We start from the raw sequence: 15,177 nt of genomic DNA on the forward strand, positions 1-15,177 counted from the left end.
TACGCATGAGCTAAAAGCCACCTGACTGTTAGCTAAGGCTGTAGAGCAGACTCATTTTATCTCTGTCTTCAAGTGGTCTTGGTGCCACTAGATGGGACAGAACACCACACCCAAAAGGTGTGTGAGTTACACCTGCACCCCAGAACCAGGAAAAGATAGGAGTTCCTCCTCCTAATTCACCTAGGAGGTCTGATCCAGCAAGCGTGCTCATAACTCACCTACTGAACCCTATAGGTCAACTGTTTGCGGTTTTTTGGGGGGGTGGGGGGTATGAGGTGGAATGAGAATAATCAATGGGACACCGTAATACCAGGGTACAAAATATATCAGAAGGACAGAACAGTTCATGCTGGTGGGGGAGTGGCATTATATTTGAAAGAAAGCTTAGAATCAGATGAAGTAAAAGTCTTAAATGAACCAAACTGAACCACAGAATTTCTATGGATAGCGATTCCATGCTCTAATAACAAGAATATAGCAGTAGGGATGTATTACTGACCACCTGACCAGGATGGTGATAGTGACTGTGAAATGCTCAGGGAGATTAGAGAGGCTATAAAAATAAAAAACTCAATAATAATGATCGGTTTCAACTATCCCCATATTGACTGGGTACATGTCACCTCAGGAAGGCATGCAGAGATAAAGTTTATTGACACCTTAAATGACTACTTCTTGGAGCAGCTAGTCCTGGAACCCAAAAGAGGAGAGGCAATTCTTGATTTAGTTCCAAGTGGATCTGGTCCAAGAGGTGAATATATCTAAACCACTTGGTAATAGTGACCATAATATCATTCAATTTAACATCCTTGTGGTGGGGAAAATATCACAGCAGCCCAACACTATCGCATTTAATTTCAAAAAGGGGGACGACACAAAAAATGAGGAAGTTAGTTAAACAGAAATTAAAAAGGTACAGTGCCAAAATTGAAATCCCTGCAAGCTGCATGGAAACTTTTTAAAGACACCATAATAGAGGCTTAACTTAAATGTATACCCCAAATTAAAAAACATAGTAAGAGAACCAAAAAAAGTGTCACCATGGCTAATCAACAAAGTAAAAGAAGCAGTGAGAGACAAAAAGGCGTCCTTTAAAAAGTGGAAGTTAAATCCTAGTGAGGAAATTAGAAAGGAGCATAAACTCTGGCAAATGAAGTATAAAAATATAATTAGGAAGATTAAAAAAATGAAACATTTAGTTTGTCACAAAACAAAATACATAATTTAATTTTGAGGGTTTTTTTTTTTACCTTTTAAAAATAAAATGACATTAAAATTCAAGACCAAAAGTCATTGCAAATAAAAAGACTGAAAGAGTGCTATTACAGATGCCACTTTCCTACATACTACTGGAATCTAGCCTAAAATAATATATATATATTCTTCACTTGCCCACACAATGGGAATAGGCAATGTTCCTGCTAGAGATGTTTGACATTTTTTTTTGGTCTGAACTGTTTTAATCAAAATCAAAACATTTTATGGTAATGTGTCAATTTCAGTGAAATTTGACAGAAAAAAATTGAAACAATTTCTATCAAAATGGAGTATTTCATTTTAACTTCTTTTTTTTGGTTCTGATTTTCCTGTTTCATTTTGACTTTTGTTTTTCACTTTTGTAACTTTTAATTAATTTAGTATAATTTTATATCAGATATTATATTCAATATATAATATTGAGTACATTATATTTTACATTGTCAAAATGAAACATTTTAATAAGTTATCTGTGATGGTTCTGAAATAAAATATTTTGACATTTCTATCACAAACTAAATTTAGAATTGTTGACTTTTTCATCTGGATTTGGGACAAAAGCACACTTCAAACCTCAGAATTTCTTTCCAGACAGATATTCCATTTTCTGACCAACTTCTTCCTGACAGTCTGTGTTGCCCTCAACTTTCAGGATATTGATGCTATATTTAAAAATATGTATACAAACATCTGAAATGCTCCCAGTGTGTGGAGCATGTACAGTATAATAATTGCAGCCTATACAATTGATTATAAATTGTGCCATCCTACTTGTCTAGCAGTGATGGACTGAATCGGAAGGTGGTAATGTGGAACTGAGCCGTTAATTACACTTATGCTTCAATCAGAAAGAACAAAAGATTAGAGAAAGGGTGTAATTTTCAAAAGCAGCTACATGATTTAGGAACCAAAGTATCTTTTCAAAGGGACCTAGGAGTGTCTACACAATGGGGGAGTGTGCATAATGGGGTTTATGATTTCTAAAAGCACTAATCTGTTGCACATTAATTAGTCCATGTAGACCCTGCTCATGTGCACTAGGTATCCTTGACCATAAAAGTTTTGCAGTTGCTGTTTATTCCATTAACTGATGAATTTCAAATGTTCCTACCCATCTGAATAGAACAGTATGAATTTCAGATTTATATTGGTTTAATTTGTTGTCTCCTTAAAAAATCATTTTGTTGCAACCTCATTTTCATGTAACTATATAGCCTGAAAACAGCAGGTTTGATCTCACTAAGAGACAGAGATTTGAATACAGGGTGGTTTGATTAGGATATTCCAAAAGGACCTTCCTGTTATTGAGGTTTGAAATATCTAAGCTGCCAAATCTTTACATTGTTCATGCACAGAAAGATAGAGAATGCTTAGAAAAATAAAATAAAAAAGAGTTAGTAACTAAAAATCTAAAAAAATTTTAGAAACAGAACATAGTCAAGAGATAGGTAAATTATTATTCATCCCTCTCTCCCAGAGAAGGAAAATCAAAGTGATTCTGAAATATTAGGCAGTGCATAGCAGCAGACATTTGTATCTAAGGCCCACCATAATAATTTATCTAATTTATCTATGATACTACTCTCATAAGTATGGATTCCTAATCATTTCCAAACATTAAACTTTTTTTCCCAGCTCCTGGAAGATTTCTTCTATAAATACATCACTGGTTCTTTGATATACAAGTCACTGCGAGGAAGTAAAAAATGGTAACATGCCCTGCTCTATAAAACCTTGTCTGTAAAGCATTTTAATAAAAACACTAAATGACAAGTATGAGATAAAATCACAGTCTGTTGCTTATCATTATGCCAGCCTAACAGTTGGGTTTTTTATGTTAAATTAAAGACATTAACTATGGTTTGGTCACTGTGCGGTAGTTCACAGCTTTAAACAAAATAAAACTGCCAAGCCTTAATGATTCATAGGTTCTCCAAGCTATTATGGTATTTAGTTTGGCATTTAATAAAATTAAATATCCAGAGCCCAATTACATCATCATTTTTAAACCACAATTCCAATGTGGTCCCTGATGTTTAATAAGATATTGTTCTTTACTTACTATGGACAAAATGCTACTTTCTGGTCCTTAGGCTTCCAATCCCAGACTCTCCAATATTCTGCTCTCCTTCATTTCACAGAACTCACATTCGCATCACATGGACCCTGTACATTCCAGTTGAATAGAATATTGGAGTCAAAATTTGCTATGTGCATCTGAGAGGAGAGTTTTTCCATCTGTATGCGAGACATGCATGACTTTATCAGAGCTACTTGCTTTATCGGATACTTCTTTTGGGGTTTAACTACACAATGACATCCAATCATCATCCAATTAAAGACTTCATAAAGGCAATTTACTTGGTGCCAAAAGCGCTGCAAGTAACTTGTGGAAACTCTCAGGCAGGGTTGTAGCTTTTCTCGTCTTTTGTATAGAGCCACCACCTGCCAAAAAATTATGTCCTAGCTGCAGTTGTGAGAAGAACAAAAATTTAATGAACAAGATTAAAAAAAAAAAAAGTCATTCCAATTAGAAACAAAACCTGAAAATTTCAAAATGATCCATGAAAGAAAATTTTGGGTGAAATATTGTTTTGGTCGAGCTAAACTTTGTTTCAATTTTGACTTTTACATTAAAATAAACAAATTTTGAAATGAAATCTCATTTCAAAAGGAAACATTGAAATGGTTCATTCCAAAAGTGTCAAATAAGGATGTTGTGACAATGGGAGAACTATTTTTTTTTCCTTTTTTGCTCAAAAAAACCCAACAAAATCAACATGATTTTACAGAGCTTTTAGGTTTTAACAGAACTGCATTTTTTGCACTGGAAAATAATTTCTTCAAAGTTTTTTTACCAAGCAGCTCTAGTACCAGCATTCAATATTCCAATTTAAGAAAACAGAGATAATAAAAGTCCTAGCATGTGATGCGGCAGCAGTTCTGTTCAGATTAAGATGTAGTATGGAATGCTGGAACTTGTAGTCTCTGTAGACCTATTAAAGACAAAGATGACAGCAAGCCATATTTCACAATTATATTTGGCCTGTGAGTCACACTTTGTCTTTTTCCACTTGTCTTTTGTTCCTAACTAAGCACTACAAAGGTTAAACTGAGGAGACTTTAAATTGCAGGATTAATTTTCTAAGACTTATTTGTGGATTTTAATTCAACTGAACTTTTGTTAAATTAAACTACATCTTACACGTTGGTTTATTTCTCAAAGATTAATGTATGAAAAGAAGGGAAATTAATAATTACCAGTTATTAAACTAGACTTTATTTTACAGAGAACATTTTGTGCTTAATGGGCTACAGGCACAGACAATATTCTGCAACTGTTCTGATTAATAAAGATTTATATTGTGCATTTCACTGTACAAACTTAAACTGATATCTAAACTCCAGAAGAGACTCTGGTCTTTACTAGGAAAACAGCTGTGTTCTTGACTCATGTTAGCTAACGTGGTAACTAACATGAAGTAAAATCCTAGCGAAGACAAAGCAATTTGTAGTTTTAAAATGTGTTAGTGGGGTGAGATAAAACTATAGGGGAGCCAAGATTTTTAGGCCAGAAGGGACCACTGTGATCATCTACTTTAATCTTCTGCATACCATAGGCTGTAGGACTTCCTTGAATTAATTCCCTCTCAATGCCCAATAGCTGTGGTTGAACTAGAACATAACTTTTAGAGAAACATCTAATCTTGGTTACAACATTTTCAGTGTTGGAGGAGCCACCACTGCCATTGGAATGTTGTCCCAATAGTTAATTACCTTCCAGTGATTTAAAAAAATGCCTTATTTCTAGTTTGAATGTATATAACTTCAACCATTGAAACTTGCTACACCCTTATCTTTCAGACTGAATTCCTATCACCAAATTTCTGTTCCTTATGTAGGTACATATAAACTGTGATCAAGTCACTCCTTAACCATTTCTTTAATGAACTAAATCAGGGGTCAGCAAACTTCAGCACGCGGCCCAACAGGGTAATCCGCTGGCAGGCCGCGAGACATTTTGTTTACGGTGACTGCCCACAGCTCCCAGTGGCTGTGGTTCACCGTTCCCAGACAATGGGAGCTGCAGGAAGCTGCAGGCTGCAGGGACATGCTAACCGCCGCTTCCTGCAGCTCCCATTGGCCGGGAACAGTGAAATGCGGTCATTGGGTGCTGCGGGGGGCTGTGCCTGAGGATGGTCAATGTAAACAAAATCTCTTGAGGCCTGCCAGCAGATTACCTTGATGCGCTGCATGCCAAAGGTTGCCAACTCCTGAACAAACTAGGTTGAGCTCATTGACTCTCACATTGTAAGGCATGTTTTCCAATCCTCTAATAATTTTTGTGGCTCTTCTTTGAACCCTGTCCAATTTTTCAACGTTCTCCTTGAAACGTGGACATCAGAACTGATTAACTTATTGGGTGAAGCAGTTGCACCAGTGTCAAAAATAGAGGTGATAAAACCTCCCTACCTCTATGCAATACTCCCCTGTTTATATATCTAAGGATAACATAAGCACATTTAGCCACAACATTGCACTGATGATATCAAGTGCCCCCCACAAGACATGGCCCTCCAAGCCTTTCAGATTCATTGCTTTCTAAAATAGAGTTCCCCTTCCTTTAAGTAAGGCCTGCATTCTTTGTTCCTTCCATTTGTCCATATTGAAATGCAGATTGTTTGCTTGTGCCCAGCTTATCAAGTGATCCAGATCACTCTGTATCAGTGACCTGTTCTCTTCATTATTTACCACTCCCCCAATCTTTGTGTCATCTTCAAACTTTTTCAGTGATGATATTTTGTTTTCTTCCAGGTCATTGATAAAAATATTAAATAGTGTTGGGTCAAGAACCTCTCTCTGTGGAATACCACACCATCAGTGATGATTCTCTGTTTACAATTACATTTTGAGACCTATCTGATAGCCAGTTTTAAATTCATTTCATATGTGCCTTATTGACTTTTTATCATTCTATTTCTTAATCAAAATGACATGCGGTACCATGTCAAATGTCATACTTAAATTTATGTATAGTACATCAACACTATTATCTCTGTCAACCAAACTTGTAAATAAGGTATAGTTTGGCCTAATTACTGGTGTTATAACTATAAATTGTCTTGTCAATATGGGACTTTACATCGTTAGTCACCATGTGTTCACTAACATGAGTGAACACATCTTGTTCACTAATAAAAACATACCAAGACTTCTACCAAACATGCATTCTGGAACTTGGGTTGCTTTTACACCATTAAAGAAGATGTCATTACACAGGTACAAAGAAATGTATCCCCCACTACGGTGAAATGCAGCAACCGTTTAACAGCGCATAGCAATACTACATAAAAATTTAGGGCAGGAAGTGAAGAATGGTAGAATGTGAGTAAGTAATTTGGAAGTTGGCCAGGATTGTTTTAGTATACTGCCTCCAGCAAAAAGTCTTTTTTTAGTATAATTAGCTTAAATTTCAAACTAGAAAGCCATTTTACATCCATAAGAAAGGGATTTTGCATTTTGAAAATATCAAGCTGGATCACTTTGACAATTTCAAAACTCTTTTCCACTTTATTTAAAATGAGAAATTAATTATAACTAACCCTTTCCCACAAAGAGTTTCAGTTTTGACAAAAAAAAAAAAATTGCTGAAAAATTTCTGACCCTCTTTACTTTTGAGTGTTTCTGCTCCCAATCAGAGAGACCACCATCAAACAATACCCAGTGAAATCGACCTCCTGCACCAGTAAGTTTCTCTCTTGCCTCCTGCTATTTCAGCTATCTACTCCCAAAAGTTGCTTAACTTTTTCTTACATTTATCCTGGATGAAGGGCAGCTGTCATGCCCACCTGTGTCAAGAAGGTTTTACCCGAGCTCCATCATAATAATATTATCCCAATGAATAACAGTTATAAATCAGGTCTCACACAAATAAGATAAAGTATACACTCACAGTGTTAATATGGCTGGTGTTACTAACTCTTTTAAAGAAGCTATTGAAAAAGCACCCAAGTGCTAGATAGCATAGTTGATTGCATTTTTTATACTAGTGGAGTGTATCAATGGGAAAAAAAGTTATACCCTAGCATTATAACTCTTTCAGCTGATATTATCATTATGTGCATTTCACATTATCACTAATTTTATATTCAAAATATCAGGACCATTAATTCACGTTTAGTTTCCAGCTGAATAAACCAGATCACTTAAGAAAATAAATGTCTATTTCTTTTTATAGGGTGAAGTTCATTTACAATTCCAGACTGAGAGAACTAAAGATGAGAATTAAAACCATGTTTGCTACATGAGATTTCCCAAAGATTAGCATTCATGCATGTTGTGAACATATAAAGTGTCTTAAATAACATTTGCAAATTCTCTTCAGCTAAAGGTATTTTTCCTTAGCTCATTTTGATCTGTTTAGCAACTATGTCTTTAAGCTTTCCTTGTAGCATATACACATCAGTGGAAGATTAGACACTGAGGTTACTGAATTAAAAGAGAATCAGTATTTACAACTGTGGTCTAATACAAAATGTGTTTCTGGTGGCTCACAAAGGAAGGTAAATAGAATTTCTTCAGGATGGCATGAAGGAGTTTCATCCTGATCTTGTGTTATAGATAAAAAGTTTGTCACATTCAATGGAATTTCTGAAGCAGCAATATGGCATGTTAACTAGTACACAAACTGAAGAGCTCAGGTCAACGCAGCTAAGCAGTTAAAATTTTGGTGAGGAGAGAAGAATTCAATAAAAACGCCAAATTCAAAAAGCAACGTTCTGTCCATATCAATCTTCCTTTGGAAATTAACTAGCATGTAGCTCTGGAAGACAGAGCTGGAGGATAGGGGTGGAGTGTCTTATGTTGCCTATCTGCAGCCTGTTTTCATTGAAGTCACTGGAACGTATGCCCCTGTGTTTTCTGTTACAGTGCAATAGACCCCTGTGTTTTCTATTACAGTGCAATTCATACCACTGAAGAGGGCCAGCTCAAAACCTGTACACTAATTAAGACCCACTTAAGCATTCAAAACAACATGTAAGTAGTTCTTAGTCCTCATGGGGGCCATCTGCACAGTGGTGAATTTCGTACTTAGCTGCCCTCCACCCACCCACTCAGTTCTGCTAAGAACTTCATACAGGCAGGCCCTATACCCGCACAGAGCTTACTGAAGCATTGCCAACCTCAAGCATTCAAAATTCATAAGTTAGCCCTATAAAATTATGAGTTTTTTCCCACTAAATAATAAATTTGGGGTTCTTTTTATTTGCCTTCTGATTTCTGAACCTGAGAATGCCCTCGAGTCAGCTTTTGTCTGCAATCCTGAGGGCTAGAGAGGACTTTTTTGGGGAAACAAAAGCTGAGATTTTGATGCAGTCAATCTTTTTTTTTCCCCTCCCCCAGCAGTTGGATCTTTCTCAGCAATCAAATATAATAAGACTCACAATAATTGTGAGAACGGGCGACTCTGTTGTAGCAGGATTGGGATCTTAGTCAGTAATGTACTTCCTAGAATCCCCTAAAAACTGAATTTTTTGCTGAAAGAGAAATACAATTTAAATTTAAATTTAAAATCCATAGTTATAATAAGCAACTGAGTATGAGTGTCCTAGTTAAATGATGTGCCTTTAAAAGTCCTGGAGGTTTTTGTACTGTTTTAGCTTACCTGTTTAAAAAAAAAAAAAAAAAAAAGAGCCACCATTTAAAGGCCTCTCTGGTGAAAAGAGATGGTGGTATGAGTCTATCTAGGCATTTAGATAAGGCTCATCCCCCATACCATCTGAGCATGGGTCCATGTCATAGCATAAAGGACACCATACCAATGGGCACCAGTGTAAGTAGAAAGCTAAGGACTGAATGAGCATGTGAGCTGATGCAGAATCACTGGATGTGAGTGGCCCTATCACTGGTGTGAGACGCTCTCAAGCAGATAGAGTGAGAAAGACAGGAAGCAGATGGTAAGATCAACGTGTCATGGTACTTCATGTTGTATGTCACAAGGAACCATGGTTATAAAGCTTACCTTTCATACACCATCCTTGCTTGCACAAAGGCTAAAGTGATCTCAACATTTTGGAGGCCAGGGCAGAAAAATGGCATGTTTCAAAAGAAATGTACAATACTTATCTTAATATATGAACTATGGTGGCACATCAGTGTTTTTCTTGCAAAGATGTAGCATGTTTTGATGTCACACTGAGATTCTAACAGCTGAAATCAGACTAACAATTGTAGAAATAACATTGCCTCATTTTTTTTTAATTCTAAAGTTAAAATCCAAATGCAAGAGTGTTATTTTATAACAATTGTTCTTATATCATGAGCTATTTTCCAATGTTCCATCACAATGCCTATGTAATAATGGTTTAAGAACATAAGGATGGCCATCCTGGATAAGACCAATAGTCCATTTAGCCAAGTATCCGGTCTTCCAACAATGCCCGATGCTTCAGAAAGAGTGAACAGAATAGGGCAATTTATCAAGTGATCCATCCCCTGTTGACCAGTCCCAGCTTCTAGCAGTTAGGGGTTTAGGGACACCAACAGTGTGGTGGTGTGCTTCTGACTATCTTGCCTAAAAGACATTGATGGACCTATCTTTCATTAATTTATCTAATTATTTTTTTGAACTAAGTTATACTTTTGGCCTTCATAGCATCCCCTGACAAAGAATTCCACAGGTTGGCTGTGCTCTGTGTGAAGAAGTACTTCCTTATGTTTGTTTTAAACCTGCTGCCTATTAATTTCATTGGGTGACCCCTGGTTGTTGTGTTATGTGAAGAGCTAAATCATAAAATCATAGGACTGGAAAGGACCTTGAGAGGCCATCTAATTCAGTCCCATGCACTCAAGGCAGGACTAAGTATTATCTAGACAATTCCTGACAAGTGTTTATCTAACCTGCTCTTAAAAACCTCCATAATGGAGATTCCACAACCTCCCTAGGCAATTTATTCCAGTGCTTAACTACCTTGACAGGAAGTTTTTCCTATTGTCCAACCTAAACTGACTTTGCTGTAATTTAAGCCCATTGCTTCTTGTCCTATCATCAGAGGTTAAGGAGAACAATTTTTCTCCCTCCTACTTGTAACAACCTTTTATGTACTCAAAAACTGTTAGCATGTACTCTCTCAGTCTTCTCTTCTCCAGACTAAACAAACCCAAGTTTTTCAATCTTCCCTCATAGCTCATGTTTTCTAGGGCTTTCATCATTTTTGTTGCTCTTCTCTGTATTCTCTCCAATTTGTCCACATCCTTCCTGAAATGCAGGTCCCAGAACTGGACACAATACTCCAGTTGATGCCTAATCAGTGTGGAGTAGAGCAGAAAAATTACTTCTTGTGTCTTGCTTACAACACTCCTAATACATCCCAGAATTATGCTTGCTTTTTCGCAAGAGTGTTACACTGTTGACTCATATTGATTTTGTGATCCACTATGACTCCTGGATCCCTTTCTACGGTACTCCGTTCTAGGCAGTCATTTCCCGTTTTGTATCTGTGCAATTGAGTGTTCCTTCCTTAGTGGAGTACTTTGAATTTGTCATTACTGAATTTCATCCTATTTACTTTAGGATCATTTCTCCAGTTTGTTCAGATCATTTTGAATTATGAATTATGAATCCTATCCTGCAAAGCACTTGCAACTGACACTTCCATATTCACTTTCTGAACACCACAGATGATTTTATAGATCTCTATCATATGCCCCGTTAGTCATTTCTTTCCTAAACTGAACAGTTTGTCTTTTTAATCTCTCTTCAGATGGAAGCTGTTCTATATCCCTAATCATTTTTGTTGTGCTTCCCTTTACTTTTTCCAGTTCTAATATCTTTTTTGAGATAGGGCGACCTGAACTGAACACAGTATTTAAGATTTACTGTCGATTTACACAGTGGCATTATGATATTTAATGTCTTATTATTGATCCCTTTCCTAATGGTTCCTAACATTCTGTTAGCTTTTTTGAGTGCCATTGTACACTGAGCGGATGTTTTCACTATCCACGATGACTCCAAAATCTATTTCTTAGCGACCACTAATTTAGGCTAATTTCATTTGTATAGTTGGGTTTATGTTTCCCAATGCATATTACTTTGCATTTATCAAAACTGAATGTTTAAAATGGGAACTTTTATTTTTGCCCAGTGTTTAGTACTTTCATAAGAAAGAGGGCACTAATTACCATCACTGACTTACAAGGGTCAGATCAAGAGGAGAAAAAAATGAAACTAAATGTTTCAGAAAACAGGTAAAGTATCCTGCTGCGGCAAATGTGGATGATTTAGCTGAATGCTTAAAAAAGTTTTAACTTTTTCTTCTATAGTCGATTGGATACACTGAAATTGTGATTCCATTGCACTCATCTTCCATTTATTTCAGCTATATGCAATTCAATTCAGTAAACAGGTGACTCCTTACAAAGGCTTCCTCTTTCCATTGGTTTCCTGGGAGGTAGGATGTCCATCCAAATAAAAAACATTCACAGGAGTCTGAAGACACAGAAATGGATCAAGTGTTTTGGTTTTTTCCCTTAACAATTTTGTTTCCAAAAAGTGTTAAAGTCCTGGAGGGTAAAACTACTTGGAGTTTTCTTATTCCTCACTACACTATCAGATCGCAAAGCCATATTTCAGTGATGGCCTAACATGAAAGGCAGTAGGTAGGAAGAAATAGAGATAGTGGCCCAGATCATCAAGTGAGCCAGAACAGAGCATTGGTGCACCTGAAAGGGGAGGGTCTATGATGGCTTCAGGTATACTTGGGACAACATACATGGGACTGCTGGGGCTGGTTCAGCTCCCAACCTAATTTAGGTCAGCTGCTTCACCATCTGGGAAATCACTGAAGAGTATTCTACTCTGCCCATATGCCCTTCTATCCCCATTATGCCATCAACATGTACCATTTACTGTGGGGGGCTAAGAGAAGGTGATGCAGAGTTGGCTGTGCCATATGTAGATTCTTCTATACAGGGAAACTCCATAGCTGTCCTGTTAGATCAACTTTGACAGGGCCCAAAAGGAGGAAAAGGGGCAAAGGTAGGGTTACACAATCCAACAGGCAACCAAAGTCCAAATCAGCCCCTGAATATGGCATCCTCCAAAGGGGCACAAAATCTACAGGTCTGAGTTTTGATCCATAGACTGCCTAGGGACATCACAGACATTACTGCAGTGAAAGATCACCTTAGGGATAGTCGGGATCTTCTCAGATTTAGCAGCAATGAGAAAGCATCTGGGCACCCCTTCAGGAAATGAAAAAGAAATAGTTAAATACATGCAGGAGCATCCTCCCTCCCCTTGCTGGATAATGGTACTCTGCCACAGATATACTGGCAGGATCCACTTAATAGAATACAAGAAAACAATGAACAATTACTTGGAATGCCTGTAGATTTTGGTATCTTGGGCTTAAACAAGATGAAACACTCGCTCACATGAACAAATTTAAACTAAGTGGGAAATTTGGGACCAGGAAGGAAATATCTCCCCAGGGCACACTGGAATTTGAGTTTTTTCTTGTTTATTTTTTTTCTTTGCCTTCCTGGGGAACATTAAAAAGGGGGCTCTGTTATTATGATCACTTGGACTTATTCCATATGACCAACTTAGTGCAGGTGTAGAGGGTCATTCACTGAAAAGACCACGACTTCTCTCTCCCCTGCGATTCCCTCCTAATCTGAGAAGTTCTCATAAGAAATAAAGAAGTTGATAAAATCATTTTATTGCCTGACAGGAGGGGAGACTGCCTTAATTTTGTTGTCACTAGGAGTCTAAATGTATAAGGACAGCTGCTGTGCTCAAGCAACAATGCAATCAGTTAATGCTTTCAGCAGGGAGACATTAGCTGCTTCTTCCTCCTGCCAAGCAAGTAGAAACAAACTTTTTTATTTTGGGAACTTTTTAGAGAATTTATCTTTTTGCATGAGCTTCTTAGAGCCGAGGAAAGGCGAGAACCACAACTGAACAGTGGCATACCATGAACGATCTTCCCATTGCTGCATATGGCCTACTGATTTGTGTTATTTGGCATTTTGATTTGATTTTGGCCATACTACATTCCCTTGGCCTACTTCTGGTGATTAGCCAGAAGAGAGCGAAATAACATGAACAACAGTATACTAGTCATTCAAGGCCTACTAGTGCACCAGTGAAGTCATGGGGAGTTTTGCCATTGACTCCAACTGGAGCAGGATCCAGCTGTAGGACAGCTATTGAATCAAATATGAAGCAAGGTTAGGAAACCATAGAGAAAATAGATACCCTTCAAAGACAGACAAAATCAAGGTAACCAAATGAAGACATTAACTACTGGCACATTCCCAGTAACTGTATATTTAGGGACAGCAGAATAAACAGGGATATAAATTAAAACTGTGTAAGTAGCTGCGACACAGTCTATTGCTTTGCCCCAGAGCTGAAGAAATGTAGGACTCATTAAGCACTAGGAACAGGTTTCAGTGGCTTAGTATGCTGACTTCTAGAATTATCCTTAGAAAAGCTTTTAAAGAGTGATGAAAAAGAAGGATCACAGCAAGCTCAGTCCTGTCTTGGCAGATTTCATTGTGCTCTGTTTTCAGATATTCTGTATGGATCTAGATTAATCTACAGTTCAATTGTCCTCCTTAAAAAAAATAGGTCAAGAAAAGAAGACTGAGGTTTACACCAGAGGTTATCAATCTGTCCTCCACTACAGGAGTGCACTTGTGCGGAAGGATGTGGAGAGTAGAAAAGGGCAGTTTCAAATAATTTCTCCTCCACCCCTCTCCCCAAGTTACTAACATTTTCTAGTCTAGAGAAACAAATCTTAATAGCTCTATCTCTTAGTGCCAATACAGGGATGCAACTCCCACTATATTAATCATAGGGGGGTTTCTGTCATGGCTTCATGGACACCATGATTAAAGACAAGAACAGCAATCTCAATTAACTATATTTTATTAACTATAACTATAACTATTTTATTGCTAAAGAAATGGGGGATTAAAAACAAATCAAAACAGAACAAAGAGCAAACTACAGTTATTTTGGTTACAGTCTCTTCTTTATGGGCTTCTGTGGAGAACTTTCACCAGAGATTATACCATTCAGAGGTGGTCTATCCTTGTTCTCAAAATCAGGAGTGAGTCCTGTTTTATGGAACCATAGATGACTAAATAGTTTAAAGATGGGCAAAATAATTTCATTTAAGTGCAGGTGAGTCTTGTTTGGTTTATTATGGATAACCTAAACAGTCTGTGGGCAAAGTTGTGTCATCTCCACTAAGTCTTATAACACCAAAGAAAGAATTTGAGAGTCAAAGTAAGCCATACAAGGAGCTGTCTTGAGACCCACAGATGAATGAATATTCACAATTTTAAATCTGAATTAAATCCCATTATATCTCCTTTCCAGAAATACACTGTCTAAAAAACTGTGTGTTTAATAGGAGAAGCTGTTAGTATCTTAAATTACCATAGCATTTCAACATCCATTTAAAATCACTGAAGACATATTTTAAACTAATTCTTTCGCAGTGCTCTATAATTTCATCTGACCAATACGTGACTTCAACATGGATGATGTCAGCTGAACTGGAAAGTTGATTCTTCATAATGCTTCTCTGTGGCTGTTTGTTCTTCTTAGCTGTAGTTTTGTAGCTGCTGGTTCCTTACAGAGGTGAAGTGAACAGGATGAGTCATGATGAGCTCTGTAAAGGGTGCGGTTATATTAGTTTAGTTGGAGTAAATGGGCCAAAGTTGTTAACATAACTTAGTCACTGTCCAACATTAAACAGGGTACAGGATTTGTTATACAGAAACCTCAGCCTGCTTAGTACTGTATCAAACACACCTTTAAAAATCCCTTTAACATTTTATTAAAGATAGAGAAATAAAAACAGTTAAAGTAAAGTATTAAGTAAGGCTTTCATTTTGACA

This window comes from Lepidochelys kempii, chromosome 7 (assembly GCF_965140285.1).
Source record: "Lepidochelys kempii isolate rLepKem1 chromosome 7, rLepKem1.hap1, whole genome shotgun sequence".
Taxonomy (NCBI): Eukaryota; Metazoa; Chordata; order Testudines; family Cheloniidae; genus Lepidochelys; species Lepidochelys kempii.